General features: G+C 39.2%; 1 non-coding gene across 1 annotated transcript; it reads right to left on the bottom strand.

The window, feature by feature from the left end:
• Nucleotides 1–2,859: 2,859 nt before the first annotated feature.
• LOC138089366 (U6 spliceosomal RNA) lies at nucleotides 2,860–2,968 on the bottom strand. Its single transcript, XR_011145797.1, has one exon. It is a non-coding gene; the product is annotated as a U6 spliceosomal RNA (small nuclear RNA).
• Between the last annotated feature and the right edge of the window lie 7,616 nt (nucleotides 2,969–10,584).

Consider the following 10,584-nt stretch of genomic DNA (forward strand, 5'->3'; position numbering starts at 1 on the left):
TATACAAACTGGACTACTTTCTCATACCATATAAAATAAAACCAAAATGCATTAAGGACTTAAATGTAAAACCTAAAACCATAAACGTAACAATTACAACAACATAAGAGAAGACTCTACACATAAACATCACCAGATGGTCAATACCGAAATCAGATTGATTATATTCTTTGCACCCAAAGACAGAGAAGCACTATACAGTCAGCAAAAACAAGACTGGGAGCTGACTATGGCTCAGATTATGAACTCCTTATTGCCAAATTCAGATTGAAATTGAAGAAAGTGGAGAAAACCATTAGACCATTCAAGCATAACCTAAATTAAATCCCTTATGACTATACAGTGGAAGTCAGAAATATATTTATGGGACTAGATCTGACAGACAAAGTGCCTGATGAGCTATGGATGGAAGTTCGTGACATTGTACAGGAGACAGGAATCAAGACCACCCCCAAGAAAAAGAAATATAAAAAAGCAAAATGGCTGTCTGAGGAGGCCTTACAAATATCTGTGAAAAGAAAGGAAGCAAAAAGCAAAGGAAAAAAGGAAAGATATAACCATTTGAATGCAGAGTTTCAAAGAATAGCAACGAGAGATAAGAAAGCCTTCCTCAGTGATTATTGCAAAGAAATAGAAGAAAAATAATAGAATGGGAAAGGCTAGAGACCTCTTCAAGAAAATTAGAGATACCAAGGGAACATTTCATGCAAAGACGGGCTCAATAAAGGACAGAAATGGTATGGACCTAACAAAAGCAGAAGACATTAAGAAGAGGGGGCCAAAATGCACAGAAAAACTCTACAAAAAAAGATCTTCATGACCCAGATAATCACGATGGTGCGCTCACTCACCTAGAGCTAGACATCCTGGAATGTAAAGTCAAGTGGGCCCTAGGAAGCATCACTACGAACAAAGCTAGTGGAGGTGATTGAATTCCAATTGAGCTGTTTCAAATCCTGAAAGACGATGCTGTGAAAGTGCTGCACTCAATATGCCAGCAAATTTGGAAAACTCAGCAGTGGCAACAGGACTGGAAAAGGTCAGTTTTCATTGCAATCCTAAAGAAAGGCAATGCCAAAGAATGCTCAGACTACCACATAATTGCACTCATCTCACATGCTAGTAAAGTAATGCTCAAAATTCTCCAAGCCAGGCTTCAGCAATACGTGAACTGTGAACTTCCAAATGTTCAAGCTGGATTTAGAAAAGGCAGAGGAACCAGAGATCAAATTGCCAACATCTGCCGGATCTTTGAAAAAGCAAGAGAGTTCCAGAAATACATCTATTTCTGCTTTATTGACTATGCCAAAGCCTTTGGCTGTGTGGATCACAATAAACTGGAAAATTCTGAAAGAGATGGGAATACCAGACCACCTGACCTGCCTCTTGAGAAACCTGCATGCAGATCAGGAAGCAACAGTTAGAACTGGACATGGAACAACAGACTGGTTCCAAATAGGAAAAAGAGTACATCAAGGCTGTATATTGTCACCCTGCTTATTTAATTTATATGCAGAGTACATCATGAGAAACGCTGGTTTGAAAGAAGCACAAGCTGGAATCAAGATGGCTGGGAGAAATATCAATAACCTCAGATATGCAGATGACACCACCCTTATGGCAGAAAGTGAAGAGGAACTAAAAGTGAAAGAGGAGAGTGAAAATGTTGGCTTAAATCTCAACATTCATGAAACTAAGATCACGGCATCCAGTCCCATCACTTCATGGGAAATAGATGGGGAAACAGTGGAAACAGTGTCAGGCTTTATTTTGGGGGGCTCCGAAATCACTGCAGATGGTGACTGCAGCCATGAAATTAAAAGACGCTTACTCCTTGGAAGAAAAGTTATGACCAACCTAGATAGCATATTCAAAATCAGAGACATTACTTTGCCGACGAAGGTCCGTCTAGTCAAGGCTATGGTGTTTCCTGTGGTCATGTATGGATGTGAGAGTTGGACTGTGAAGGAGGCTGAGTGCTGAAGAATTGATGCTTTTGAGCTGTGGTGTTGGAGAAGACTCTTGAGAGTCCCTTGGACTGCAAGGAGATCCAACCAGTCGATTCTGAAAGTCAGCCCTGGGATTTCTTTGGAGGGAATGATGCTGAAGCTGAACCTCCAATACTTTGGGCACCTCATGGGAAGAGTTGACTCTGGAAAAGACTTTGATGCTGGGAGGGATTGGGGGCAGGAGGAGAAGGGGGCGACAGAGGATGAGATGGCTGGATGGCATCACTGACTTGATGGACATGAGTCTGAGTGATCTCTGGGTGTTAGTGATGGACAGGGAGGCGTGCTCGATTCATGGAGTTGCAAAGAGTCAGACATGACTGAATGACTGAACTGAAATGAATTGATTCATACTAAGCAAACAAGTAAAATCAAAAATGTCATAAACTTTTTGTTAGGCAAAAATTCATAAGCTTTCTAAAATATATATATTATACATATTATTTACATATGTGTATTTAAGCTTTTCTACTACACTTGATAAAGGCTTGAGAAAGAACATCAGAAAATGGAGAAACTGGAAAACATAAACTAAATAAAATGGGAGCTGCTGCTGCTGCTAAGTCACTTCAGTCATGTCCGACTCTGTGCGGCCCCATAGATTGCAGCCCACCAGGCTCCCTCGTCCCTGGAATTCTCCAGGCAAGAATACAGGAGTGGGTTGCCATTTCCTTCTTCAATGCATGAAAGTGAAAAGTGAAAGTGAAGTCGGAGCACTGAATGTGAAATAGAAAATGTAAAACAAGCTAGATAAAAGTAAAACATTCTCAGACAGCATTTTTTCATGTTTTTGTTAGTCATAAGTATGTCTTCTTTGGAGAAATGTCTGTTTAGTTCTTTGGCTCATTTTAAAAATATGGAATGCTTCATAAATTTGCTTGTCATCCTTGCACAGGGGCCATGCTAATCTTCTCTGTATCATTCCAATTTTAGTATATGCATTGCCGAAGTCAGAATGGCTGCTATCAAAAGTCTACAAACAGTAAACGCTGGAGAGGGTGTGGAGAAAAGGGAACCCTCTGACACTGTTGGTGGGAATGCAAACTAGTACAGCCACTATGAAGAACAGGGTGGAGATTCCCTAAAAAACTGGAAATAGAACTTCCATATGACCTAGCAATCCCACTGCTGGGCATACACACCAAGGAAAACAGAATTGAAAGAGATATATGTACCCCAATGTTCATTGCAGCCCTGTTTACAATAGTCAGGACATGGAAGTAACCTCGATGTCCATCAGCAGACAAATGGATAAGAAAGTTGTGATTCATATACACAATGGAATATTATTCAGCCATTAAAAAGAATGCATTTGAATCTGTTATAATGAGGTGGATGAAACTGGAGCCTATTATAAAGAGTGAAATAAGTCAGAGAGAAAAACATCAATACAGTACACTAACACATATATATGGAATTTAGAGAGATGGAAATGATTACCCTATATGCGAGACAGCAAACAAGACACAGATGTAAAGAACAGACTGTTGGACTCTATGGGAGAAGGCGAGGGTGGGGTGATTTGAGAGAACAGCATTGAAACATGTATTATTATCATATGTGAAATAGATCACCAGTCCAGGTTTGATGCATGAGACAGGGTGCTCAGGGCTGGTGCACTGTGATGACCCTGAGGGATGGGAAGGAGAGGGAAGTGGGAGGGGTTTCAGGATGTACACGTGCATGTACACATGTATACCCATGGCTGAGTCATGTCAATGTATGGCAAAAAAAAACCACTACAATATTGTAAAGTAATTAGCCTCCAATTAAAATGAATAAATTAATTTTAAAAAATCCTCATATAGTCCCGCTGTTTATAAACATGGCTGCTCATTAGATACAAATCTGGAGAGCTGGTGGGATAAAAGCAATACCCAGGCAATTTTATTTTTCAAAAATTTCCAAGATAATTCTGATATGCTTCTGGATTTTAAAAAGTGACTACAGGTGTTTCTATTAAATAGTAGTTTTGATGATATAGAATTCTATTATCTTTTTCTGTTGACCAATCATGATACAATGGTATCAGGTAATAGTTACATAATCACAATAGTAAAAGATGTTTATCAATTTTCACAATCAACATTCAGACAAAAAATAAAAGATAATTGCAATTGCAAGCCATAATGGAAATATGATTAACCTAATAATATAAAATAATTACATACAATTTGGTGGGGGTCAAACAGAGTGATGTAGTAAGTGGGAAGTGCATACGTGCACATATTGTCATCTGCTCAGTCAGTCTGTCTTTTGGTTGGTGCATTTAATCCATCTACATTTAAAGTAATTATCAATATATATGATCCTATAACAGGTTTCTTAGTTGTTTGGGATTTATTTTCTGTAAGTAGGGCTTTTCCGTCTCTTGTTTCCTGCCTAGAGAAGAACATTTAGAATTTCTTGTAGAATTTGTTTGGTGGTCCTGAATTCTCTTAACTTTTGCCTGTCTGGAAATCTTTTGATTTCTCCATCAAATCTGAAGGAGAGTTGCTGGATAGCGTACTCTTGGTTGTAGGATTTTCGCTTTCATCACTTTGTTTATTATTTTATGCATTTATTGCTTCATTTGACTTTCATTTATTTTGTTTGCTTTTTTGTCTTTGTTTATTTATTTATTTTTTATTTTAATTGGAGGCTAATTACTTTACAATTAAAATAAAAAATAATAAATAATACATTCAAATGAATCAGCCATGGGTGTATATGTGTTCCCTATCCTGACTCTCCCTCCCACCTCCCTCCCCACCCCATTTCTCAGGGTCATCCCAGTGCACCAGCCCTGAGCACCCTGTCTCATGCATCAAACCTGGACTGGTGATCTATTTCACATATGATAATATACATGTTTCAATGCTATTCTCTCAAATCATCTTGCCCTCCCTTTCTCCCACAGAGTCCAACAGCCTGTTGTTTACATCTGTGTCTCTTCTGCTGTCTCACATATGGGTCATTATTACCATCTTTCTAAACCACTGTATTAGTGGTTTTCTTTCTGACTTACTTCGTTCTGTATAATAGGCTCCAGTTTCATCCACCTCATTAGAACTGAATCTAATGAATTCTTTTTAATGGCTGAAAAATATTCCATTGTGTATATGTATCACAGCTTTCTTATCCATTCATCTGACAATGGATATCTAGGTTGCTTCCATGTCCTGGCTATTGTAAACAGTGCTGCAATGAACATTGGTGTACACATGTCTCTTTCAGTTCTGGTTTCCTCGGTGTGTATGCCCAGCAGTGGGATTTCTGGGTCATATGGAAGTTCTATTTCCAGCTTTTTAAGATATCTCCAAATTGTTATCCATAGTGGTGTACTAGTTTGCATTCCCACCAACAGTGGAAGAGGGTTCCCTTTTCTCCACACCCTCTCCAGCATTTATTGCTTATAGACTTTTGGATAGCAGTCATTCTGACCACAGTGAGATGGTACCTCATTGTGGTTTTGATTTACATTTCTCTGATAATGAGTGATGTTGAGAATCTTTTCATGTGTTTGTTAGCTATCTGTAGGTCTTCTTTGGAGAAATGTCTGTTTAGTTCTTTGACCCATTTTTTGATTGGGTTGTTTATTTTTCTGGAATTGAGCTGCTGGAGCTGCTTGTATATTTTTGAGATTAATTCTTTGTCATTTGCTTCATTTGCTATTATTTTCTCCCATTATGAAGGCTGTCTTTCACTTTGCATATAGTTTCCTTCATTATGCAAAAGCTTTTAAGTTTATTTAGGTCACACTTGTTTATTTTTGCTTTTATTTCCATTACTCTGAGAGGTGAGTCATAGAGGATTCTGCTGTGATGTATGTCAGAGAGTGTTTTGCCTATGTTTTCCTCTAGGATTTTTATGTTTTCTGGGCTTATATTGAGATCTTTAATCCATTTGCAGTTTATTTTTGTGTATGGTGTTAGAAAGTGTTCTAGTTTCATTCTTCTACAAGTGGTTGACCAGTTTTCCCAGCAACACTTGTTAAAGAGATTGTCTTTAATCCATTGTATATTCTTGCCTCCTTTGTCAAAGACAAGGTGTCCATAGGTGCATGGATTTATCTCTGGGCGCTCTATTTTGTTGCATTGATCTATATTTCTGTCTTTGTGCCAGTACCATACTATCTTGATGACTGTAGCTTTGTAGTATAGCCTGACGTCAGGCAGGTTGATTCCTCCAGTTCCGTTCTTCTTTCTTAAGATTGCTTTAGCTATTCAAGGTTTTCTGTAATTCCATACAAATTGTGAAATTATTTGTTCTACTTCTCTGAAAAATACCATTGGTAGTTTGACAGGGATTGCATTGAATCTATAGATTGCTTTGGGTAGTATACTCATTTTCGCTATATTGATTCTTCTGATACATGAACATGGTATATTTCTCCATCTATTTGTGTCATCTTTGATTTCTTTCATCAGTGTTTCATAGTTATATGTGTGTGTGTGTGTGTGTGTGTGTGTGTATGTGTGTGTGTGTGTGTGTTTCGTTTCTTTAGGTAGATTTATTCCTAAGTATTGTATTCTTTTCGTTGCAATGTCATCACTTTAAATATATCATGACATTCCCTTCTGAGAAGGGAGTTCCCAGAGTTGTAGAGTTTTAGAGTTTCTGTTGAGAAATAAGCTGATAGGCTTATAGGAGTCTCCTTATATGTTGTCTTTCTTCCCCTTTTGCTTTTAATATTTTATCTCTGTCTTTAATTTTTGTTAGTTTGATTATTATGTGTCTTGGTGTGTTCTTCCTTAGGTTTTTCCTGCCTGGGATTCTCTGTGCTTCCTGGACTTGGTTGACTATTTCCTTTTCCAAGTTACAGAATTTTTCAGCTATTATCTTTTTAAATATTTTCTGAGGTCCTTTTTCTCTCTCTTCTCCTTCTGGGACCCTTCTAAGGTGAATGTTGGTGCATTTAATGTTGTCCCAGAAGCCTCTTAGGGTGTCTTCATTTCTTTTTATTTATTTTTTTCAATATTTTGTTCTGTGGCAGTTATTTCCAACATTCTGTCCTCCAGGTCATTTATCCATTCTTCTGCCTCAATTATTCTGATATGGATTCCTTCTAATGTGTTATTCTTCTCTGTTTCTTTGTTCTTTAGTTCCTCTAGGTCATTAGTAAACAGTTCTTGCATCTTCTCAATCTTTGCCTCCATTCTTTTCCTGAGATCCTGGATTATCCTCACTATCATTCTGAATTATTTTTCTGGGAGGGTGCCGATCTCCACTTCATTTAGTTGTTTTTCTGGGATTTATCATATCCCTTCATCTGGGATATAGCTTTCTGCTTTTTCATGCTGATTAACTTTCATGTTAACTGACTTTCTGAAAAAAAAAAAAAAAAAACTTATAACCAACAAAGACAGCATATTAAAAAGCAGAAACATTACTTTGCCTACAAAGCTCCATCTAGTCAAAGCTATGGCTTTTCCAATAGTCATGTATGGATGTTAGAGTTGGACTATAAAGAAAGCTGAGCACTGAAGAATTGATGCTTTTGAACTGTGATGTTGGAGAAGACTCTTGAATCCCGTGGACTACAAGAAGATCAAACCAGCCAATCCTAAAGGAAATCAGTCCTGAATATTCATTGGAAGGACTGATGCTGAAGCTGAAATTCCAATACTTTGGCCACCTGATTAAAAAAACTGACTCACTGGAAAAGACTCTGATGCTGGGAAAGATTGAAGGCAAGAGGATAAGGGGACAACAGAGGATGAGATGGTTGGATGGCATCACCAACTCGATGGACATGAGTTGAAGAAAGCTCCGGGAGTTGGTGATGGACAGGGAAGCCTGGAGTGCTGCAGTCCATGGGGTTCCAAAGAGTTGGACACTACTGAGCGACTGAACTGAGCTTTCTGTAATGTGGCTTTTGTTTTAGTCTCTGTGGGGCTATGCTTCTGCTTGATTCTCTGTCTGCCCCCTGATGGAGGAGACTAGGATGCTTGTGTAAGCTTCCTGATGGGAGGGACTGGTAATGGGGAAAACTAGGTCTTGCTCTGGTGGGCAGGGCCCTGCTCAGTAAAGCTATAATCCAATTTTCTGCTGATGGGTGGGCTTGCACTCTCTACCTGGTATTTTTTGTTTGTTTGGTTGGTTGGTTGGTTTGGTTTGGTTTGTTTTTTTGTTTTTTGTTTTTTGGCCTGAGGCAACCCAGCCCTCAGGTCTACAGGCTCTGTGGTAGGGTTAATGGTGACCTCCAAGGTGGTTAACACCAAGCGGGGGCCTTCCAGAACTGCAGCTGCCAGTGTCCCCATCCCTGTGGTGAGACCCTTCTAACCCACACCTTCACGGGAGACTTTCCAACACTAGCAGGTAGTTTTTGCCATCTTCTGTGGGGTCATTGCTCCTTTCCTTTGCATCTTGGTACACACAAGATTTTGTTTGTGCCCTCCAAGACTGGAATATCTGTTTCCCCCACCTTGTGGAAGTCTTATAAGAAAATACTGCTGGCCTTCAAAGTCAGATCCCTGGGGATTCCCAATCCCTTTGTCAGATCCTAAGGCTCAAAGCCTGATGTGGGGTTCAGAACCTTCACAACAGTGGGAGTTCTTTGGTATTGTTTTTCTCCAGTTTTGGGGTCACCCACCTGGCAGGAATGGGATTTAATTTTATCATGATTTTTCCCCTCCTACCATCTCACAATGGCTTCTTCTTTGTCTTTTGATATGGGAGTATCTTTTGTTGGTTCCAGCATTCTCCTGTTGATGGTTGTTAAACAGCTAGTTGTGTTTTTGGTGCTCTCACAGGAGGAGATGTGTGCATGTCCTTCTATTCCGCCACTTTGAACCAGAAGTTATTTTTTCAAATACTTATATTTGGGGATGCTGTATGCATTTTCTCATTCAAGAGTGCAGACTTCAGCAGGAAATAATGTTATGTAGAGGGCAAGCTTCAAAAGCAAATCGAATTCTATGGCATTTTTGTAACTGAGACTGTACAGAGTATTTCTAAGTGCCCAAAGCAAGGGCAATATAAGAAGGAAGAACTGCATAGGTTAAAGCCACAAGTAGGTAGAAGACTCAGAAATTCTGTGAGGCTGACCATTTTTCCCCCTCGTGTTGATACTTGTATTCCCAGCCTACAAACCCAACTTTGGATCTGAAAGTTTACCAACCAAGCTTTTTTCCTTGAATGTCTACTATTCTCAGAATGGTTTCCAGGACCTGCCCCTGTGTTCATTCACCATTGACTGTCTTAGACAACAGTGCACCTCTGCTTAGATTAGTCTTACTATAGACCTGACAGGACCTACGATCCTGAGTACTGTTTTTCTTCCTCACAATATTCCCAAATAATGGCACTGGATTCCTGATAGCATTGCTGTACCCATACCAGTAGATGCCTTTTTTCTCTCTAGGCCATATTTAAGACAAATTATTCACCCTTGATTGCTGCCCAAGTAACAATGACAATATGGAGTATTCCCTTGTTCCCTGAAGCTTTCTGAAGGAAGCTAAACCTCAGAGAGGATTTGAAAAGCATTAAAATGTATTTATCTCTGTCAGTTCAGATGTACTGAAAGAAAGAGAACATTTATGTCCAAGACTACTTCAGGTAAAACTCAAATTCTCTGATCTCTCTAAAGTTTTCACTTCTGTGTGAGAAACCATACTGTCTTTCTTAAACCCATAAGAGATTTAGAATGCTGTAGTCCTTGCAAGCAATCCCAAAATGCTTTAATACTATTTTTTGCATTTTTTTCTTCAGTGGCAATTCAGAATGAATTATAATGAATCAATGCTTCCAACTGCTTCACAAAATATGTCTTTAGAAGAAATCAAAATTATTTCTATGCTTCTCTATAGGCCTAGAAAAAAATCTTATGGGTCCATAATAGGCAGTTTTCTGACAAGAAAGTAAATCCACGATGAAATCATCCTAGAGAAATAACTTTCATCTTCATATAAAGACACATAAAAGAGGAAATACCACAGACTTCTTCAGTTACCCCAAATGTTAACAAGCTTTAATCCTTACAAAACTTGGATCGACCCTTGAAAATTTGATTTATAAGTGTGATGGTTAATTTTATGTGTCAACCAGTACTCTTGCCTGGAAAATCCCATAGATGGAGGAGCCTGGTAGTCTGCAGTCCATAGGGTCGCTGAGTCGGACACGACTGAGCAACTTCCCTTTCACTTTTCACTCTCATACACTGGAGAAGGAAATGGCAACCCACTCCAGTGTTCTTGTCTGGAGAATCCCAGGGACGGGGAGCCTGGAGGGCTGCCGTCTATGGGGTCATGCAGAGTCAGACACGACTGAAGTGACTCAGCAGCAGCAGCAGCAGCAACTTAACTAGGCCACAGGTATTTGATCAAACATTATTCTATGTATTTCTGTGAAGATATTTTGGGAGGCAATTAACATTCAAATTGATAGACTGAATAGCAGGTTGCTCTCGTTAAGGTAGGTAGGCCTTTTGTAATCAAGAACAATAGAAAAGCTTACCCCCAATTAAGAGAGAATTCTCCTGCTTTTCAGACTTTGAGCTGAGACAACAGCTCTTCTTGGTTCTACAGCAGTCTGCTGGACTTCAGACTTGAACTGGGTATCAGCTCCAACAAGGTTGAGCTTGCCAGCCTCC

This window comes from Capricornis sumatraensis, chromosome 12 (genome assembly GCF_032405125.1).
Source record: "Capricornis sumatraensis isolate serow.1 chromosome 12, serow.2, whole genome shotgun sequence".
Taxonomy (NCBI): domain Eukaryota; kingdom Metazoa; phylum Chordata; class Mammalia; order Artiodactyla; family Bovidae; genus Capricornis; species Capricornis sumatraensis.